Raw genomic sequence first — 23,506 nt, 5'->3', positions numbered from 1 at the left:
TTAACATAGCGCTTAACGACAGTGGTAAGGTTGGGCCAGTAGAATGTCTTTCGTATTCTAGCAAGTGTGCGAGTATAGCCCAAGTGGCCAGAAGTTGGTTCATCGTGGCACGCGGAAAGGATTTCCTCTCGCAGAGCTGCGGGTAACACGAGGAGGTAGGTTCTCGAATCGGATCTAGACCTGCGCTTATAGAGTACACCACTTCTCAGACAGAAAGTTGAGAGGCTCCGAGAAAAGCACTTAGGTATTGTGGCTGGCTGACCTTCTAAATAATCGATCAGGGCTCGTAACTCTGGATAAGCACACTGCCGCTGAGACATATCTGAAGCATCAACAGCTCCGAGAAAACTGCCAAAGTCACCCGTGTGTGGTGAAGCGAGCTCGACGGGCGCACGAGAGAGCGCGTCAGCATCTTCATGCTTATGTCCGGACTTATAGACTATAGTGAGGTCAAACTCCTGTAGGCGAAGGCTCCATCGCGCCAGGCGGCCGCATGGGTCATGCAGGTTGGCCAGCCAACACAAGGAATGGTGGTCAGTGACCACTTTAAATGGGCGACCATAAAGGTAGGGGCGAAATTTTGCAGCAGCCCAAATAATGGCGAGGCATTCCTTTTCAGTAGTTGAATAGTTCGTCTCGGCGCGGGATAAATTACGGCTGGCATAGGCCACGACTCGTTTCACACCCTTTTGACGTTGCACGAGAACCGCCCCAAGGCCAATGTTACTGGCGTCAGTGTGGATTTCTGTCTCACCGTGCTCATCGAAATGGGCTAGAATAGGCGGCGATTGGAGACGGAGACGCAACTCGGTAAAAGCAGCTTCTTGCTCGTGACTCCAAACAAAAGGGGTGTCTCTCCGGGTGAGCCGAGTCAGCGGTTCAGCAAGATCAGCGAAGTTATCGATAAAACGGCGGTAATAACTGCACAAGCCGAGAAATCTGCGAACAGCTTTCTTGTCACGTGGAATCGGAAATTCCGCAACAGCAGTAAGCTTGTCAGGGTCGGGCTTCACGCCGGCAGCGCTTACGACATGACCGAGGAATTTAAGCTCTTGGTAGCCAAAGTGACATTTCTGTGGCTTAAGTGTCAAGTTAGCGGATCGAAGGGCTTCGAGTACTGACCGCAGGCGCTTAAGATGTTGTGAAAACGATTCTGCGAAGACCACCACGTCATCTAGGTAGACTAGGCAACACTGCCATTTAAGCCCGGCGAGGACAGTGTCCATCATCCGCTGAAATTTGGCCGGCGCGGAGCAAAGTCCGAAAGGTAGAACTTTAAATTCGTAAAGTTTGTCGGGTGTGACAAAAGCCGTTTTTTCACGATCTCGCTCATCTACCTCAATCTGCCAGTAGCCACTTTTCAGATCGATTGACGAAAAGTACTTCGCACGCCGAAGGCTGTCGAGAGAGTCGTCAATCCGCGGCAAGGGGTAAACATCCTTCTTGGTTACGGCGTTCAGCTTGCGGTAATCGACGCAAAAACGTAACGTGCCGTCTTTCTTTTTAACTAGAACTACTGGGGAGGACCATGGGGTATTTGAAGGCTGGATAACATCATCTTCGAGCATTTGTTTAACTTGTGACTTAATAACTTCGCGCTCGGTCGAAGAGACGCGGTAGGGGTGCTGGTGAATTGGGCGCACATCATCGAACGTCACGATCTGGTGCTTGGCAATGGGAGTCTGATGCACTTTTGACGATGATGCAAAACACTATCTGAATTCGAGTAACAATGAAAACAGCTGTTCACGCTGGCTCACCGATAGCTCTGAGCTAATATCGAGGTTGTCGAGGGATGTGGGCGGTGGTACGGTTTCTGTGGACAAGCACTCGGAGACTTCAGATATGCGTTCCGCGAAAGCTACGGAAGTATTCCGAAAAAGGTGTCGATACTCGTGCGAAAAATTGGTAACAAGTACCTTGGACTGACCACAGTTAAAATGGACCAAACTGCGAGCCACGCAGACTCCCTGCGTCAACAGTAACGAGAGGTTATTTTCGGCTATTGCATCACCATCGTCAAGTGCATTGCATTTGACATTAACGAAGGTGCTGGTTCGGGGTGGCAGCGTGACACTGTCAGCATAAACTCGAAGCACATTGAGTGGTCGCTGTGTACTGCTGAGGGCCACTGCTTTCTCAGTTGAAAACGAGACCTTAAAATCCCGGAGGTCAATAATTGCGCCATATTCACGAAGAGAATCTACGCCCAGAATTAGGACACGTGAGCAGTTTTTCAGAACGAGGCAGCTTACCACAAATGTCGACTCTTGAATTTGAACCCTGGCCGTGCACATGCCTAGAGGAGTAACCAGATGACCACCCGCAGTGCGAACGTGTGTGCCAGCCCACGGAGTCAAAACCTTCTTCAGAATCGCGGCAAACTGGATGCTTAAAATAGAATAATCAGCGTCAGTATCCAACAAAGCTCGAACATGGCGACCATCCAGTATTACTGGTATGTCCAACGACAGCTTCTCGCGAATTTCAGGCCTCTGAGTGTTTGAGTGCTCTGCGTCAGTGTACGCGGTATGCTTCACCTGCAATTCGTCGTTGTTGCAGGCGCGTTGTTGCGGTGTCCGTTCCACCGGCCATTCGTCGTTGTTGTGGGTGCATTGTTGCGTCGTCTGTTTCACCGGCAATTCGTCGTTGTTGTCGGTGCGTTGGTGCGTCGTCGGTTCCACCGGCAATTCGTCGTCGTAGCGGGTGCGTCGTGGTGGCGTCGAGGTAGCGTTATAATCGGCAACCGCGGACTTTTCCAATGTCGATCCATAGAGTTTCCATGTCCGCGTCGATGGGGGGGTCTCCCGCGCAGCGATGTCCAGCGAGCCTAGTTTTCCCGCTGGGGGCTGGGCAATCGGCCGTGCGCTGCCCATGAGGACCTCGCAGCAGATGGCGAAGGGCGAGCCCTGGGCGATGGTGATCGAGATTGCCGCAGACGAGACGGAACACCACGGCGCTGGTCATTGAGGAAATCTTCAACGGCTCGGGGCCGTTCGCCGTAGCGAGGCCGCGGAGAATCGGCGTAAAAACCTTCGAGGCCCAGTCGACGGTAGGGGCAGCGCCGATAGACATGACCCGGTTCGCCGCAGTGAAAGCATAAAGGCCGTCGGTAGGGGGTACGCCACTCGTCTGCTTTCCGTCTAGACTGTCGGGAGTCCGTTACGTACTGGATCACGGGGGCCGGTGTTGTTGGTGCAGCTACGTTAGAAGGAATGAGGGTCGGCGACTGGGGTGGCGAGTATTGTAGCACCTCGGCGTATGTAGGACGCTGGCACTCAGGTGGCGTAAGAGGAGGAGCAGGGCGAGGTTCACCGCTTGAAAACGGAGGCCGGAGCGCTTGCTGCACTTCGTCGCGGACAACGCTCGCAATGGAGGTAGAAGCTGGTTGATGTGCGCCATACAGCAGTCTGAGTTCGTCGCGCACAATCGAACGTACGAGCTCACGTAGCGCCGATGCGTCTATGCCATGCGATGGTAGCTCAGCAGAGACGGAGGTGGCGTGGACGGTACGATTCTGTGCCGAAGCTCGCTGCTGAAGCACTTTTTCTATCGTGGATGTTTCCGCAAGGAATTCTGCGACAGTTTTCGGTGGGCTGCGCACCAGGCCAGCAAAAAGCTGCTCTTTAACGCCAAGCATGAGGTAGCGCAGCTTTTTGTCCTCGGACATTTTAGGGTCTGCCCGCTTGAAGAGGCGTGTCATGTCTTCGATATATGCCGCAACGGTTTCGTTAGGCATTTGAACCCGAGATTGGAGAGCGCGTTCGGCCCGTTCGCGGCGATCTGAGCTACCGTAAGCAGCCGCAAGATGCTCGAACTCACTCCAGGAAGACAGCTGGTCTTCATGGTTCTCGAACCATGTCCGAGCGCCATCTTCAAGGCTGAAGTAGACGTTGCGAAGCCGGGCGGCGTCATCCCAGAGGTTGAAGGTAGCTACCCTTTCGTAGTACTGCAACCAGTCGTCGACGTCTTCATAGGTGTCCCCGTGAAAGGTCTTTGGGACGCGGAGGTTCTGAAACGTCACGTAAATAGGGGCCGCTCCAGGCATTGCGACGACGTCGTGGCTGCCGGTAGTCATAGCCGATGGGGAAAACTCAGGTAATAGGCCTCGTTGCCTGCGGCTGGTGCGATGAACAGGCGTTTCCTCGAATATATGACCAGCACTCCTGCTTAGCGGAGGGGTACGGGACATGAGACCTCACCTCCACCAGATTTGTCACGATATTGGCAACTAGGGCTAGGTTATCAGAGCCGGTGCAGGTGGAATTACACGGTCAAAGCTTTAGGTACGTCCTTCTAGTCCGGAGCCGATTCACTTCGTTCTTTTTCCCCGAGCGCCACTTCAACGTCTTTCGCTCCGAGCGCCCCCTGGCAATATTTATGCCCCTCAAAAAGTAACACAACCAAAACATTTCATCACATATATATTGCACATTATATACGATATGATGCTTGAAATACAGTAATCATCTCACACTTGATTTGTTCCAAGGAGCATTGATCGCTCGGTTTGAGGCCCACTGCATGGAACATTTGTGGCGACCGAGGACGGCAGCTACCTTGGTTTGGTCTCAGACCCAGGGTTTGAGGCCCACTGCATGGAACATTTGTGGCGACCGAGGACGGCAGCTACCTTGGTTTGGTCTCAGACCCAGCGGCCAACACTCACCAGCGCTGACGCCCGTTCAGGCCACACTATCGAAAAGCTGTTTCAAGTTAGCATGTGGCATTACAACTTAGAAACCTCGGCGGTGATGCAGGCATTGCGAAATCAGGGGGTAGACGAGCCGTACGTGAAAGTGCTGGAAGATATATATAGTGGCTGCACAGCAACCATAGTTCTGCATAAAGAAAGTAACAAAATTCCCATAAAGAAAGGTGTTAGGCAAGGAGACACAATCTCCCCAGTACTATTCACAGCTTTTTTAGAGGAAGTATTCAGACTTAGAATGGGAGCAGTTAGGGATAAGGGTAGATGGAAAATACCTGAGTAATCTGCGATTTGCTGATGACATTGTCTTGCTAAGCAACTCGGGGGATGAACTGCAAATAATGATTGATGACCTAGACAGGAAAAGTAGAAAAGTAGGCTTGAAAATCAATATGCAGAAGACTAAGGTAATGTTCAACAGCCTCGGTAAGGAACAGCAGTTTACATTAGGAAGCGAAATACTGGAAGTAGTAGGCGAATATCTCTACTTAGGACAGGTAGTAACCGCAGATCCGGACCATGAAAAGGAAATAACAAGAAGAATAAGATTGGGATGGAGCGCATTTGGCAAGCCCTCGCAGATCATCACTAGCAGCTTATCGGTATCGCTCAAGAGTAAATTATACAACAATTACATCTTACCTGTATTGGCATAATGAAAAAGGGTCTACTTAAGTTGAGGACAAGGCAGAGGGCTATTTAACGAAAATGGTAGGGGTAACGTGCAGAGTGGGTCAGAGAATAGGAAGCGTGCAGAGTGGGTCAGAGAAATAACTCAAGTTACCGACATTCTAGTGGAAATAAAGAAGAAGAAATGGACATGGGCAGGACATGTAGTGCGAAGAGAGGATAACCGATGGTCTCTGAGGGTAACAAACTGGATTCCAAGGGAAGGAAAGCGTAGCAGGGGGCGGCAGAAAGTTAGGTGGGCGGATGAGATTAAGAAGTTCGCAGGGGTCAAGTGGATGCAGCCAGCACAGAACCGGGTTAGGTGGAGAAATATGGGAGAGGCCTTCGACCTGCAGTGGGTATAATCAGGCTGATGATGATGATGATTAGCACTTTACTGAAATGAGATCCAATATCACAGTAAGCCAAGATAGTAATACCAAACAAGTTAATGAAATAAATATTGCACTTTTTTTAATCTGTCATCATGCTGAAATGGCTATATGTAAAATAGAAACATTACTATTAACCTAATGCAACAATGAGATTTGGGACAGTAATGGTATACACATTACTATCAAGAAGCAAATACCCGTAGTTGTACACTATGTGGTGCCTCGGATCACACTGTACAGCTATTAAATAATCAATGTGTTTGAGGCATTCGCCCTGTTAGATACTGCTGCTCTAGTTGTTGCCCTTGTAATACCAAATGTACGCAAGAAAAAGTGTCTGCTACATGAGGAATGCAATGCCACAAGATATCGGTTCTTGTTAAAGAACAGTAGTTCAACAAAAACAGCTCACCTCCAAGGCAATTCCTTGCTTGGTAGACAATGGATAGACAACTAAAACCATAAGACAGATATTTGTTTTATCCTTCACTTATGTTCCATCAAAATGATGCCTTGCTATTCTTAGTGCCACTTAGAACCACAGGTGGTCAAAATTTCCAGAGCCCTCCACTATAGCGTCCCTTGTAGCCTGAGTTGCTTTGGGACTTTAATCCCCATAAACTAAACCAAACACCTCAGTTTCTCTGCGACTTTAAACACTATAAACTAAACCAAACCAACGAAGAAAATGAGCTACATGCAAACAGTTTTGTACTTCATCAAAATTAGATTTGATATTGCACTGTTAATATTTGTACTACTTTATCACAGCATAGCTTAACAGCATGTCACACCCTGAAACACTCAAGAAATTCATGCAGTCTTGCGAGAATAAATGAATTACACTGAAAATTTTGCGTTCTCTGCATTATTCAGCTAGGTAATCTAGCTTAGCATTAATAAAAGAAAATTTAAATCAGTACTATAAGCAAAACATGAATGCACACCTTATATATATATATATATATATATATATATATATATATATATATATATATATATATATATATATATATATATATATATATATATATATATATATATATTCAATTTGTACCTAATCTTCTTAAAAATGGGGGATTAATGCCACATTAATCGACTCTGGGGTATAATTCCATATCTTCTTCCAGCTCTGCAAGGATCTGCATGATCCGAACCTTACCTTTGGATGCCAATTTACGAGGCATCCTCTCTAAACTCATGGCTACAGTTAGGCCAAATGCCTCTTTCTGTCATTTTTTTTTTCGAGCTGGCCCAAAAGTTGGTCCTCAAAGCTGTCTGTTTTTTGCCCTTTTTTTGTGCTTTTGTACGGCCTCAATGTGCCTTTCTGTTGGTGGTGTTGCCAATGGTGGCGGCGTCACTGGTGATTGTTGCTCAAGAGAAGCATCCAGGAAGCCTTCCATTGTTGTTGGTGATGGTGGGGCACTCAGCATTCTTCAAAAGATGCCCTCAGCAGTCTCGCCAAAATCACCAATAGACTGCGAAGGCGTTTCTATACTGCATGTAGTTCTGCAGAGGAAACGCTGACATTGTTCGAGGAAAAGCAAATGTGCGTTCGTGACGCTAAAAAATTGATTTCGGCATATTTCATTTGCATGCATTGCTCCTTGAGAATGCTGAAAACTTCTTTGGAGCAATAATATCGTATATACAATATTGATATACAAGAAAGAAAGTTACAAAAGTCGCTTGCACAATCGTTGGTGTCATGCTGCAAAAGGTCAAGTTAACATCAACGAGACAAACAATTCTGTCGAAATATTAAGTGTTCAATTTATAGTTGTGTAAGGACCAAAGACATATGAAAAACAGCACTCTTAAGATTCTGTGTTTAAAGAAAAATTAAGATGCGGCCAACTAAAATAAACACATCTATCTTAAACGAATGCACGAAAAACTAATAATGACGCAAACATGAAAATTCAAAACGCAATGCGAATCAGGATCGCTAGGCTTCTCCGCATGACAGCAATGTTGTAGTCAAGAAGCTTTACAAAAACAAAGTATGTATGATTATGGAACACAGTTATCAAAAGAGATGAAAGACTAAACAGCAAAAAATGCTTTCTGAAAACTGTGAGAAAGCACAAAAACTCACTTTCTTGGACGGCCGAAATCCCTGTAAAAGGCCATGGATTCAGCGAACTCCCACGCTCGCCGTGAAACATAGCCGCTGAGGCTACCAAGAGGTAGCCTCAATCGCCTTCAATTCGCGCGTGTATCGGTCCCTCGACCGTTTCCACAATTTGAGGCACTCTTCAACAGAAACGAGAAAAGCAAGCCAAACCTGCCGATGGTGACTGCGTACCAGATCCGGAGAAGTATCCACACGAGCAGTGCCGCTCAATTGAAGCGCACGAGGAGAGACACGAAGCGTTGACGTACCTGTCGCGAGGCCTGAGTGCAGTCGGATACGCTCCCATGCATTATTTTTTCGCCACGATAATCAACTCTTTTCGTGTCGTAGACGCAGGGGTGCTGTTGCACGGCGTCCAAGAACCTCTCTATTACGGACCCGGTGAGGTCCACCATTGACATGGAGTCGTTGGAGGCGGCCATCTTGTGCTGGTAGGAAGCGACGGCGACAGAGGGCGCGCAGTGCGGACGACCACTGACCTCGGCGCGGCCCGGGCGAAATGCAGACGGTTGCATTCGGCGCCGTCGGGCCGCGTCGGAGGCCGCTGAACCCGTCGGCGCCGAGCGCCGCTGGAGTGTAGAGGGTCGCGTTTTGGCCGACGTGACGTCGCCGTGCCGCGCCTGTGAGGGTAGCTGTTCCGGTCGCAAAGGAGATGTCCTCGACCTGCGTGGCAAGCTCAGCCGGAATGCAGCTACCTTGTAGTGACAGAAGGGGGTGGCCGTTTGGTGCCCAGCGGTCGCCGGTTCAACCCAGAGTAAGGTTCGGAGTCAGAAGTAACAAATAAAACACAGTATATGCACAGCAAGAGACGATACAAAGGAATACACAAGAACACTTGAAATGCGCAGACGAGAGGTTCACAGAATACAAACACTAAGCATGCAACTACAGAGGTATTCAATATAACACAGAGGCTTTACAACACAGATGAAACACGAGAGTCACATAAACAAACACCAAATTGTTCACCGGGCACTGTTGCAGTCCGACGCCTCCAGAGTCACGATGTGGCCGCCATGCAAGACGAGCGCCGCTCCCTCGCAGGCCCGTGGGCTTGTCAGCAGCGGGTGATCCCCGGGAGTACAGTCAAAGCACTGGCGAACACTCGCAACCACTGACTGACTGAATACACAAGCGGCGCGGCCTCAATAAATAGGGCGCGCCGCGTCTGTCTGTTAAGGCGCTCTAAAGCTAGCGCGCACACACAGTTATTTGGAAAACTTTGAAAGAGCGCAAACACACACGACCACTAAAGACAAGAGACGAGACACAAGCGCCGTGTGTCTCGGCGCTTGTGTCTCGTCTCTTGTCTTTAGTGGTCGTGTGTGTTTGCGCTCTTTCAAAGTTTTCCGAATATGTACCAACTCGCCCAAAAAGAAGTGTTAATGAACACACACTTAGCTTAGCCGGTTAGAGCGCTCCCTATTCCTCCCGTCGAGCCGCGCGTCGTCATTGGCCACGACCCGTACAACATTCTTGATCGATCTAGCGTGCTCCAGACTGATGATTCACCGTCATCCCCGGGCAATGGGAAACAGGGTGACGCGTACAAAGCTACGCGCCTCTCGCGCGGGGAAGGACGTTTTTCTCTAACTTTCCATGCGGCGCCGCGTGGGCCTCGCCCCGTGAAATGTGCGCCGATTTCGTGACATCCGTAAGGAACAGAGATGGAGCGCTAGCGCACTTATCACTGCCTTGCAACCTAATGTGAAAGGCTTCCAGTATTTCCCTTTCCTCTTTGCTCTGTCCTTTTCCTAGTATGGAAATCTTGTCTAACGCGGAAGGTTATTTTAGTTTGACACACTTTTGAAGTACCTAATTATTGTGTTCGCGTGCCCGGTCATTCACATATCTACCGGTCTGGCCGGTGTAAACCCGGTTGCAAGAGAGGGGTATCTGGTACACGACACGTGTGGAACAACCGACAAACTTGTTCAGATGCTTGACAGTGCAGCTGTTGGTATCTTTCCTTTCTTTGCCTTTCGCAATTCTCGAGCACAGACCAGAAAGCTTACTGGGTGCCGAGAATACCACAGTCACGCCGTGCCGTTGTGCCACTGTCTTGAGATTATGTGAGAAGCCATGCAAATAAGGCGCTACCTCGACTTTCTTCTTTTCAAGCCTAGCATTTTCCAACAGAAAGAAACCCATCAACAGATTTGCGGTGAGGGGGAGGGCAGAAGAGCTGTATTGTCAAGTCATCCATGTAGGTGCGCGCGTAATTGCGGTGTGGCGCCAGTACCTGATTAATGATCCTCTGAAACGTGGAGCTCGCCTTTCGGAGATCGAAGGGCACGACCCTCCATATTTACTGCCCCACTGGCGTGACAAACACCGTGGGTGTCTGTGCCTGCTTCGTCCACAGGTATGCCAGTAGCCTCGGAGCTATTTCTTTTAGGCTGATGTAATTAGCCTTTGCCACACTGAACAGCAGCTCGGAAGGCATGCTCATCGGAAACGTGTCCTGTTCTGCTATCGCGTTCAGTTTCTAATAATCGCAGCACAAGCGCAGCCCTCCATTCTCTTTCGCGACACAAACCACTGGGTGCGCGTGTGGACTGGGATATATCAATCCCTACTCCAGGAGCTCATCCACCTGCAGCTCGACTTCCTTTCGATACCCCATCGGTAACTTATACACATGGCCTGCTCGTGGCTCTTCCTTCAGCGTGATTACTCCAAGGGTGCATTTGCCGGGCTTGCTACTGAAAACTTGCTTATTTCCCTCGATAAATGCCTCTCGCTCCCGGCGTTGCGTTTCACTCAGATGCTCGAGAGCACCGGGAGAGAGCTGGTCTCCCGGCGCTTCACAGCTGGGGAACGTTGGCACGTCGCCAAACTCTGCGTCACCCTCAAAAATCATTCCCACTACACTCGCCCGCGCGTGTTACGCCCTTTTGCATGCACAGACCGACGCGCGCCGTTATAGAGCTCAATGAAGTAACTGTCTTCCGCACCACACCGTCACGGACCCCGTCCATTTAGACATCAGCTTTTCCTCACCATCCTTTTCCAGCCACAGTACATGCTGCCCGTCAGTGAAGTGTTTGTGACTAGTACGCAAGTTATAATGCCCGACGTACCTGCGCTGCGCTACCGCGTTGTTATCCCCTGCCTTCGCGTTTGCTTCAGCTAGCTTTTCGCGCAGTGCCGACAGGTAATCTACCGCAGGTGCTAAAATCGGCACCGTCTAAAATCCGGCACCGTCCAATCTCCGGTCCACGTCTTTTGAAGAATAAATAGGGGTCCAGTCGGTATTCTGCCATACATTAGTTCAAATGGTGACCGCCCTGTCGTCTCAATGGGGACTTCTCTGTACGCGCAGAGCAAAAATGGTACCAGCTTGTCCCAATCACGCCCGTGCTCCAGAACGATGGGGAAGAGCATGGATTTGAAACTCGCATCCCATCGCTCGACCAGTCCATTGCTTTGAGGATGGTCGGGCGTGGATAATCTCGGACAAGCTCCTAAGTTTTTGAGAAGCTCTTCCGTGAGGCTTGCAGTAAAGATTGTACCCTTGTCACAACACACTGTTTCGGGAACTCCTAGGCGCGAAAGTATTCGCAAAAAAACATCGCATGTGGCCTTGGCAGTCAGTTCTTCTAAACACACCACCTCGGGCCACCGCGTGTTTGCGTCTACCACACAAAGTGCATAGCGATGCCCTCGCGTTGATGGAGTATCTATAGGACCTATGCAGTCAATGTTTGTCACTCTGGTCTAGCGATCGCCGCTATCGGCACTCGATCTACTGTGCATGCAGGTGATTTCACTTGGCACGAGTAGCACGAACGACAGTATTCCGTCACGTCGCGCGCCACCCCAGGCCAGTAAAAGGAAGCCTTTACACGCTGCAGCGTCCTGCGCTCGCCGAGATGTCCTGCTCATGCTGAATCACCTCTGAGCGCCGTTCCGTAGGGAGAACAAGCTGGCTACACAGGTGCCCGGTGATAGGCTCCTGGTGGAAAAGAAGCTCGTCCCGCACTGTCATACCATGCGTTCCCTTTCTAGCCTGAGCCCAAGCTTCCCTGAGGGATTCGTCTGCAATTTGCGCCTCGTGAAACTGCTGCCGCTTTGTCGGCACTACAGTAGGTTGCCCCTCACAGTTATCTGCTGTCACTGCGCACGCTAAAATCTCCTCAACCCGCTCCTTAATCTCATCACTTTCTACGTCAGAAGTTGCAACTTCTTCCTCTATAGCCTGCACACGATCTTCGAGAAGCTGCTCGTAGTCGTCATGTGTGATTAGTGCGTTTATCCCAGGTAACAGCTCGTCAGTGACTGCGCTCAGTATGCCCCGCTCCGAGAGGTCGTTGGACACCAGCGGTACACTCTGGGCTGCCACGAGTGGAACGTACGCTAGCTCCGTGACGACCTGTTTCCCAAAAGCACCCTTGAGCTTTATTGTGGACCCAGCGCATTCGTATTGCGGCCGGAGTGACCTACGGATAACCGTTATGTCGGCCCCTGAATCAATACGCGCACTGATGGGATTGCCACTACTCAGCAATCACACCTGTCCTGAGCTAGATTTCTCGCTGTCGGACTGTACTTCACCTGAGCTCTGCAGTACATCATTTTCTTGGAAGGGGACAGATGCTCGGGCGACTACAGCTTTCTCATCTGTGCGCCCACTCCTCACCTCTAGCTTTCCCATGGTGTGCGTTTTTGGGCAAAATTTAGCCAGGTGTCTGCGGCCATGGCAGTTCTTCTGACACGGTGTTCCGCGCTGTCCTGCTTAGCCTGAGCTGCGCTACCCTTTTTTAGCTCGACTGGCTCCTTCGTCGACGCGCTCGCTGCTGGCTTAAATCTTCGGCTCTCGTCAAAATTTTCCTCCAGCTTCACGACCTCGCTAGGTCTCAAGAAGCCTGCTTGTCATTGAGGGCGATATGAGCTTCTGCATTCAGGGCTTCTTTCAATCGATCCGAGATGATTAGTTGTTCGAACCTGTCTAGGAAATTTACCTGGCAGCTGTCAAGGTAGTTTTCTAGACGCACCGCAAACTGCTCCCATGTTGCACGCCTGTACTCGGCAGCCTCAGGCCGTTTTGCTTTTCAGGAGTGCGTACTTGCTCCGCTCCTAGCCAGGCAAACGCGTGCCTCAATCGGGGCAAAACTATAGCCCAGCCCACCAATGGGTCGGAACTTCGACGCCAGTGTGGCCTCTACGTCATCGAACCACCCTCGCAATAGTGCTTCTTGAAGCGGCATAGGTGCATTCAAAAGGTGTGTGAATCTTCTGTCCTCATCCGTTCTCCCGTTTGCTTCCGCTCTAGCCCGTTCGCTGTTGCACTCTACTTGGAGCGTATTGTTGCGTTCTCCAGTGCCAAGAGTTCTTTTTCAACCTGCAGTTCCGCAATTCGTAATTGCACCTGCAGCGCTGTCATTTGCTGCCCGACGCCATAACTGTAGGAGGACTTTCCATTGTCCGCGGCTGCCATCTCTCCGCTTCCCATCCCGTTCTCCATCTCTCGCTACTCAAAACCCGCACGAGCCGGACAGAAAGGTACTCGCCTGGCTCCGCTTTACGAGGCACTGCGCCGCCTGGAACTCAGCGTTGCTTTGCCGATCCCGCTGCTTCCTTACTGATCAGCGTCCGAGATGCGTCTTCACAGCCCCTTCTTGTCTCCGTAGCGTGACCGGTCAGCTTCAATCGGGATTCTTGTCAATTGCGCCAGTTACGCAAAACGAGTTTTTTTTTTTTTTTCTACTTCTTCAACCCCCGATTCCGCGGGACCACGTATGCGACAACTTGCAATGTAGTACAAACGTTTATTAACGCGAAAGCGTTACTTCGCTAGGTTAGCAGGGGCCGGATCACGCACCGCTCTCAAAATCGCTCTCAAGTTTGAGAGCGTGACGTCAAAATGACGAAGCCCAGGCATGTGAAGTTTGACGACATCGTGGCTTTAGCCAATTACAAGCATTACAAGCAAGGCTAGGGGGCTTAATAGCAGAACCCCGCCCCGGAATCTTTTATTTGCACGATAAGAGGGCCATGTGCAAACATTTTTCGTGAAAACGCAGCAAGTAAAAGTATAAATATTCTATTTACGCAAGCAGCATTGTTTGAAGCTAAAAAACGGCGACTAAAGATATAAGCATTTTTAGTATTACAATTAAATGTGTTCCTAGGTAAGTATTTTCGCGTGAACATGGCGGCCTGTAAAGAAACAGTTGATTTCCCGGCTAGTTGCTGCTTCTTACGCGTCATTTAAAACCTGTGCAGATGTCGTTAATAGCCGGAAACATCTGCCTGAAAGCAGTGAAGAGATAGTGTTTTCCATCAGTGCTTACTTACCAGCGATGACAAGCTGTGTGATCTAGTGTTCTGGTTCTTTTGGAAAGTACAAGAGAAAAATGAGAGCTACATTATTACCTCTGCCGACAGGTAGAAGCTGGCAGTATCAGTAAAGTAGGTGGCAGCCGCTATGCAAGAGCTCGCGACTGCAGTGCGGGAAATGAGATGAGGTGCCACCACCTCAAAAAAGTCGCGAAACGTTCAGAGGTTGACGTCGTCTTTTCAGCGCCTAATAAGCTTTCCGCCCTTTGCGCGTAAGTAAATAAACCTCTGATCGCCCATGGGCTGACTTATTCGGAACAACTCGTCCCCTGCAAAACCGTCGTCGTCTACTCCCTGCCCGTACCCTGTGGGAAGAGATACATTGGCCAGACCGGCAGGTGCCTCAACATTAGGCTACAAGAGCACAGGAACAACGTAAACAGCATTGCAATTTCCGGGCACCTCGCCATATGCACTGCAAAAAGTGTAAACGTAACGATGATGATCCGGACGAAACCTGTTACCCAGATTTCAATCGCTGCACAATTCTTGCTAGAGGACGGGATAGGATATCCAGGGAAATCGCAGAAGCGTTCGAAATCCACAGCGCAAAGGAACAATGTGTGAGTGCACCCTCCCTGTGCTTGTCGCAAATAGAATTGGAATTTCTGAGAGGCAGGGTAAATGTTAAATCTTTTTCATAAATGCCGCTCTCCGCCACTTTTTGTTAATCACTTTGTGCCACGACTTTAGTCCCGTGTTTTTTTACCGTTATATTTTAACGCTTCTACTTGCCTTTTTGGTTATGTATATATGTGTTTTTACCGGTTTTACTTTCCGTCCCGGCCTCTTACACCGTGGTTTTTATCGCTTTTAGTCTTTTCGGCCTTCCACCTTTTTATCGTTTTTACTCTTGGACGTGACTACACTGTTTCGGTGATTGTTCAGGATCGCCTTTGCCCCCCCCCCCCCTCTTTGTACCTTATATATGTGACCTGCATTGGAATAAAATTGTCTTTGTTTCCTGTCCTTCGTGTTTCGTCCCGTTCCTTGCGCTGTTTTATTTCATCAAGATACACGAGCTTCATGGAAGGGAAAACAGATTATTTAAAAAACAAACAAGGTTTCACATGCGTTAGACAGGATACCGGTAAGCTCTATAAGGAGACGTAAGATTTCTTTAAGGAACGCCAAAGTATGAAAGCTTCCAATCGAACATAGAGGATATAGTTGTCAGAGACATCAAAGCTAATCAATAAGCGCAAATTGGCCGATATATAGAAGAATAACATGTAGAACATTGAGCATGCTGTAAAGAACGTGGGAAGCCTTAAAGCGATGATGAAGAAATTGGGCATAGGCAAAAATCAGATGTATGCGCTAAGGAACAAGGCGGGAAACGTCATCATGAATATGGACAAGATAGTCAAAGTAGCCGAGGAGTTCTGTAGTGGTCTCTACAGTAGCCAAGGAGGTCAGGACAACAATGAAATTGGCGGTAGGGAAATGCAACCAGACGTTTCACCATTGGCGAAAGAGGAAGTTAAGAAAGCATTAAAAACTATGAAAAGGAGGAAAGCAGATGGAGAGGATCAGGTAACTATAGGTTTGTTGAAGGACGGGAATATTGTGCTAGAAAAACTGGCCACGCTGTATAGGCAGTGCCTGGTGTAATCGACGGTACCGGAACCATAAAAAAATGCAAACATTATCTTAATTCATAAGAACGGGGACGCTACGGACTTAAAAAGTTACAGACCAATAATCTTACGGTCGTTACGTATAAGGTATTTACCAAGGTAATCGCTAATAGAATCGGGACAACTTTAGACTGTAACCAAGCAAAAGATCAAGCAGGTTTTCGGAAAGGGTACTCTACTATTGATCATATCCATACCATCAACCAGGTGATAGAAAAATGCTCGAAATGTAACCAGCCCTTATACATAGCATTCGTTGATTATTTATTTTTATTTGTTTATTCTGAACATACTGCTAGCCTCGTTCGATGCGGTTGCAAGATTGGGGCACATCATGATATTTAATTTGAGACACGTCACGAGTTATATAACCACTATGGAATAACGTCGAATTTGAGTAGCCATCATGCGCGGTAATGTCAAAGTCTAATATGCTATGCAACATGAGTTCAGTTCAGGCGTTCAGTCGTGTCCGACTCTTCGTGACCCTATGGACCATGTCATACCACGCTTTCCGGTCTCTCACCATCTTCCTAACATCACATAACTTCATCTGCAGTGACTCGAGGATGCCATCTAACCATCGCGTTCGCTGCCTACCCCTTCTCCGGCGACCCTCAACCTTTCCCAACATCAAATCTTTCTCCAGCGACTCCTCTCTTCTCATCAGATGACCAAAGTAGCTGAGCTTTGACTTTAGAATTTGACCCTCCAATGAGCAGTCAGGGTTTATGGTCGACAATATCGACTGATTTGATCTTCTGGCGGTCCAAGGAACTCTCAAGAGTCTTCGCCAGCACCACAATTCAAACGCGTCAATTCTTCGGCGGTCAGCCTTTTTCACAGTCCAATCTCGCATCCATACATCACAACTGGAAAGACCATAGCACGAGTTATACGGATCTTGGTTGACAGACTAATGTCTCTGCTCTTTACTAGGCGGTCAAGGCTAACCATTGCTCTCTTTCCCAAAAGCAGGCGTCTCCTAATTTCATGGCTGCAGTCTCCTTCCCAGGTAATACTCCAGTATTTCCTGCCAACATGAGTACAGGTGAAGTAATATTTCTTAACCAAGACTACTCAAATACTAGGTTATGATGGTCCAGAAAAAAATGATTACGGCAGGTTAAAAAGAAACATTTGCCGATTCAGAGCCAACAATATCATCGGGTAACATGTTCCATTCCATAATTGCTTTCGGAGAAAATGAATAACGAAAGGTCTCAGTATGAGAATTTATACTCTTCTAAATGATGTGAATGTTGTGCATTTATTTTAGATGAAGGGATCAGGTAAAGCTCTGAATATAGTGACACATGTCATTCAAAGACGACGAAGGTTTGAACGGGCGATTCGGAAAAGACGACGAAGCAATACGGTGCTGCGCTTTTGTGCTGCCTTGACTGGCTGTTGGTGTTCTTCGGTGCCAGAGTGCCAGAGCGTCTTCTCTGTAACGTTACGTTACAAATCTGGTGGAGGAATAGCCAGGTATCGATCCAGTCCTGCATAATCAACCTGTCAATACGGAGCTTACCCCCGTACATCAACGCCTCGGCCGCCGCCTACGTGGAGAGCCCCCTGAATTTGGACCCCTTCCGGCCGCTACCAGGACGACGCACCCTCAGACGGCCGTAGAACCTGCTGCAATGACATCTGAGAGCAGGCTTCCCACCCACATTCTGTGTCATCAGCCGCGAACACCACCCTCTTTTCATGGCGACGTGTTCGAGGACGCCGAGGACCGGCTTGAGAACTACGAGCGAGTTGCTCGTTACAACGGGTGGACTGATGAGCGTAAGCTCCACAACGTGTTCTTCGCTCTTGAAGAGTCTGCACGGACTTGGTTTGAAAACCATGAGGCTTCCTTCCCATCCTGGGCAGCCTTCTGTCGTGATTTCAAAGCCACGTTTCCTAGCGCCGACCGCCGGGAGCGAGCAGAAGCTGCGCTACACTCACGCATTCAGCGCCAGAACGAGAGCGTGCGTATGTTCTTTGAGGACATGACACGCCTTTTCAACCGTGCAGACCCACAAATGTCAGAAGATAAGAAGCTGCGTCACCTGATGCGGGGCGTTAAGCAAGAACTTTTCGCGGGACTGGTGCGCAGTCCACCACGCACTGTGGCGGAGTTTCTCAGCGAGGCAGCGACCATGGAGACAACGCTGCAACACCGAGCCCGTCAGTACAACCGTGACGTGAACATCATTAGGTCCGACGCACCCCCTGTACATGTCGGCAGTGACATGGACTCACTACGCAATCTCATCCGTTCGGTCGTGCGGGAGGAACTGCAAGCGCTCCGGATGCCTTGCAGCACAGCATCTTTTCCTTCATTGGCTGAAGTCGTCCGGGACGAGGTGCGTATGGCAGCTCAGCAAGTTGCTGACTTTGTTCCCCAGCAGCGCGTTCCTCACCAGACGTTTGACGCGAGGCCCACCTACGCGTCCGTCCTGAGTAAGGCTCCCCCGCCAGACCATAGTATCAACGCCGCAGCTCCAGCAATGGAGCCGCAGGGTCCCCGCATGGAGCACCTCGCATGGAGCCGCATGCAGCCTCGCTACTCCCCTCCGCCAATCTACCAGCCACCCCGTAGAAGTCAAGTATGGCAGCCCCGGGATCGTCGGCCCCTGTGCTATCATTGCGGTGAAGCCAGTCACCTTTACCGGGCGTGCCCGTACCGCCGCGTCAACATGCGGGGTTTCGCCTCGGAGGGCCTCTACCCTCGGAATGCAGAACGGCCCACTGAGATTGCAAGCGACCTTGCAGCACGACAGTACCCCGTCACATCCGGTTACCAAGAGCGTCGGTCTACGTCCCCGACGAGCAACCGTTCGACAAGTCCCCACTCTTCCCGACGCCGCTCTCCCAGCCCTGGCCGGGAAAACTAATACCAGCGGCCTTCGGAGGCAGGGTCGCTGATGTCGGGAAATGTGAAGATCCTCCGTCATCGTCAGGCCGACCCGACGAGATTTCACTTGTGTCAGGTAGCGACAGCATCCGGCATACTACCTCCGATTTGTGTGTAACGATTGATGGAGTGGATGTCACCGCGTTACTCGACACTGGTGCCGATTATTCTGTAATGAGCCGTGGTCTCGCCCGAGAATTGAAGAAAGTTTTGACAAATTGGTCCGGCCCGAAAATTCGTACGGCGGGAAGTCACTTGATTGAACCTGCAGGCAAGTGCACAGCGCGGGTCGGCATCCGTGGTTTTGTGTATGTCGGAGAATTTATCGTGCTTCCTGAGTGTTCGAAAGACTTGATCCTTGGTCTAGACTTCCTGCAGACCAACGGCGCTGTCATTGACCTGAAAGAAGCGCGTGTTTCTTTTTCGACGAAACGAGCGGTGGCGCGCATTGAAAACGAAGATCCGGGTCTGAACGTTTTGCGTATAGTCGACGATGACGTGAGGGTTCCGGCACGTTCTAGTGTGCTGGTTCTTGTAAAGCATGATTTGTTCCACGATTACGAGGGCATCGCCGATGGGCACCTTCCGCTACTACTCGAGAAGGAATTAGCCGTTGCTCGAGGACTGGTACAACTCCAGAACAGTTGTGCTACTGTCCTCCTGACAAATTTTGCTAAGGAGATGCGGCATCTCGCCAAGGACACGGCTGTTGCCGTCCTTCACGATGTTACTGCCTTACCTCATTTATGCACCGCCGGAACGAACCCTAAAGAAGAGGCCGCACCTTGTCATGCTCTGCAAACCGTTAAAATTAGCCCCGACTTGAGGCCCGATCAAAGGAATCTTCTCTCGGCTCTTCTGAGCGATTTCGCAGACTGCTTCGCCACAGGCTCGAAGGTCGGTCGTACTCCTGTCGCCAAGCACCGCATCATCACCGATGAGACCACGTTACCGGTATGCCAGCGCCCGTACCGGGTTTCTCCTAAGGAACGTGACGCCATTAAAACGCAAGTGGATGAAATGCTTGCGGACGACGTGATCCAGCCTTCGACGAGCCCATGGGCGTCGCCAGTGGTCCTTGTCAAAAAGAAGGATGGCACCTTGAGATTCTGTGTCGATTACCGAAAGTTAAATAACGTGACCAAAAAGGACGTCTATCCGCTGCCCAGGATTGATGATGCCCTCGACCGACTACGCGATGCCAGGTACTTCTCCTCATTAGACCTCAAAAGCGGATACTGGCAAATCGAAGTGGATCAGAGAGACAGAGAGAAGACTGCATTTGTGACGCCCGACGGCCTATACGAGTTTAAGGTGCTTCCGTTTGGTCTTTGCTCTGCACCGGCCACGTTCCAACGTATGATGGACACGGTTTTATCAGGTCTCAAGTGGCAATCGTGCTTGGTGTACTTAGATGATGTTGTTATTTTCTCGCCTACTTTCGAGCAACACTTGGACAGGTTGCGCATCGTGCTTCAAGCTCTCAAAGGCGCGCAACTAACGATCAAGCCTGAGAAATGCCACTTTGCTTTCAAAGAACTACGCTTCCTCGGCCATGTTGTCAGTGCACAGGGCGTTCTCCCTGATCCCGAGAAGACTACCGCAGTGTCAAATTTTCCACGTCCCACCGACAAAAAGGCACTTCGACGATTTCTAGGTCTTTGTTCGTACTATCGACGCTTCGTCAAAGATTTTTCTAAGATAGCTGAACCACTGACAGCACTAACCAGAGATGACATACCCTTCCTGTGGGGAGACGATCAAGAGCAAGCCTTCCAGGAGCTTAGAAGCCGCCTACACAAACCCCAAATTCTCGCCCATTTCGATGAAGACGCCGCAACAGACGTACATACTGATGCCAGCAACGTTGGCCTCGGCGCGGTACTCATTCAGTGGCAAGGCGGAGTAGAACGGGTTATCGCCTACGCGAGCCGAACACTGTCACGATCAGAGGCGAACTATTCGACAACGGAGAAGGAGTGCCTTGCGGTAATCTGGGCCATCAGCAAGTTTCGACCATATTTGTACGGACGACCCTTTCGTATTGTCAGCGACCATCATTCCTTGTGCTGGCTGGCAAGCCTTAAAGACCCGTCTGGACGCTTAGCTCGTTGGAGCCTCCGTCTTCAAGAGTATGACGTTACTGTTGTCTATAAGTCGGGACATAAACACCAAGATGCGGATTGCTTGTCACGCGCGCCATTGGACTCCACCGCAGTATAAAACGCCGACGAGTTTCCCTTTATTGGGGCCATTACTCAATCCCATATGGCTGACCTTCAACGCAAGGACCCGGAGCTGGCGCCGCTCATCGATTATCTGGAAGGACGCGGTGGTAGAGTACCGCTTGTTTTTCGTCGTGGCTTGCAGTCATACGCTCTACGAAGTGGAGTTCTCTACAAGCGCAATTTTGAAAGATCAAGAGAGACATTTCTACTCGTAGTACCTACGCACCTACGGCCTGACATCTTGAGCGCTTGTCACGACGAACCGTCCGCCGGCCACTTGGGAGTTAGTCGTACGCTTGCAAGAATTCGGGAGAAATACTATTGGCCGAAATTATTACCTTCAGTACGATCCTACGTTAAAACCTGCCATGACTGTCAACGCCGAAAGACTCCACCCGTGAAACCAGCTGGATTTCTTCAGCCGATCGCTCCACCGCAAACTCCATTCCAACAAGTGGGAATGGACCTTCTTGGTCCTTTCCCGAAGTCAACTAATGGAAAGCGTTGGATTGTTGTCGCGACAGACTACTTGACCCGATATGCTGAAACCGCGTCGCTCACAAATGGAACTGCCACCGAAGTAGCAGAGTTTTTTGTCCACGACATCGTGTTGCGTCATGGCGCTCCGGCTGTTATCATAACCGACCGCGGGGCAGCTTTTACGGCCCGCCTGACTAAGGCTGTACTGAACCTTACACATACTAGCCATAGACGGGCCACGGCATACCACCCGCAGACTAATGGCTTGGTGGAACGGCTAAACAGAACTCTGGCCGACATGCTGTCTATGTACGTGGACATAGAGCATAAGACCTGGGATCAAATCCTCCCATATGCCACGTTCGCATACAATACGGCACTTCAGGAGACGACGCGGCTCACACCCTTCGAGCTTGTCTTCGGCCGTCGAGTGACCACTCCACTGGATACAATGCTGCCCGTATACAACGACGACGAACATGAGCTTGACCTGGACATTGCTAGTTTTACTCAGCGTGCGGAAGAAGCGCGGCAGCTGGCAAGACAGCGCATATACCTACAACAGCAACTAGACGCTGACCGTTACAACAAGGGACGGCGCTTCGCTGCCTACGAGCCTGGAGACTATGTCTGGATTTGGACGCCCGTTCGTCATCGTGGGCTCTCTGAAAAATTGCTGCGTCGGTACTTCGGCCCATACCGTGTCCTCCGCCGCCTCAGCGACGTTACTTATGAAGTTGAATCCGCGACCCAAGATCCCTCAAGCCGCAGACGACTCAAGTTCACTGATGTTGTGCACGTCGTCCGGATGAAACCCTACCACGGTCGCCCCGCTGACTAATCTTGAGACTGATGGCGCCCCGTTTTGTGATCCCATACCAACCTAGCATACTATCTGTCAGCTCATCGCATCAAGCAGCATTTGCAGCATCGAGGCGATGCTGCCAAGAAGGGGGGCAATGACACATGTCATTCAAAGACGACGAAGGTTTGAACGGGCGATTCGGAAAAGACGACGAAGCAATACGGTGCTGCGCTTTTGTGCTGCCTTGACTGGCTGTTGGTGTTCTTCGGTGCCAGAGTGCCAGAGCGTCTTCTCTGTAACGTTACGTTACAATATTTTTAAAACACCGTTTATTAAAAGGAAGAGGAACGTGAGGCGCAAAGTTTGGGAGCGGTTACTAATAGTGGGAAGGTTCGCGCTGTTTGAAAGTTCAGTTGGGGAGTCGTTACGTGGATATTTGCTGAAAATAAACCTTACCGCTTTCCGCTGGACGCTCTCTAATTTATCTATGCATTGTTGTGTGTGCGGAAACCAGCAAAGAATGCTGTACTCGAGCACAGGCCGGACAAGGAGAAAATATGCTAGCAACTTGTTGTCGGGGGAGGCAGACGGGATCGATCATTTAAGAGAAAAAAGCGCGGAAAATTCTTTTGATGTTATATTGTGACGTGGTGGTGACAAAGTCGATGACACAAATGAAGAGTCTTGGAGTGCAGTGAAAAATTGTTTATTGGGCTGACTTGCGCCCGCAAAAGTACTAAGCAACTCGGCGGCGGCGATAGCAACAAACCTGCTCGTCGATCGTCGAACAAAAAATTCCCGTTACACTTGTCAGTACTGAATTTAGAGGCGGCGAAGAAAGATCCAGATAAACCCGCAAACGGTACTAGCATGACCTGGAACATTTTAGAAACACACGCGAGCGGCTGGAATCTTCGAGATACGTCCCGACGCATTTTTCCCTACAAAGAAAATAATAACGTGTCATTTCGCGACAACTAGCATGAACAAACACGGAATACAGAATTGATAGGAGAGCTATAAACCAAATGATAAGGCCACATGCCAGCGGCTGTCGAAGAAAAACCAATAAGGATTTAATCAGTTCGCGGCAATATATTGCACTTGTTTTTTTCCCATTTCCGGTCTGAAGAGATGAGGACGAGATATTTGTATCCTTGGTCTGCTTTTAATGATTTATTTCCAACTTCA

At 49.7% G+C, this 23,506-nt stretch overlaps 1 pseudogene; it reads right to left on the bottom strand.

Moving 5' to 3' along the window:
* Positions 1–7,043: 7,043 nt before the first annotated feature.
* On the bottom strand, positions 7,044–8,334 carry LOC146177938 (uncharacterized; annotated as a pseudogene).
* Between the last annotated feature and the right edge of the window lie 15,172 nt (positions 8,335–23,506).

This window comes from Amblyomma maculatum, chromosome 10 (genome assembly GCF_055883805.1).
Source record: "Amblyomma maculatum isolate TAMU_Amacu chromosome 10, ASM5588380v1, whole genome shotgun sequence".
Lineage (NCBI taxonomy): Eukaryota > Metazoa > Arthropoda > Arachnida > Ixodida > Ixodidae > Amblyomma > Amblyomma maculatum.
This window is presented reverse-complemented; position numbering and strand designations above follow the sequence as displayed.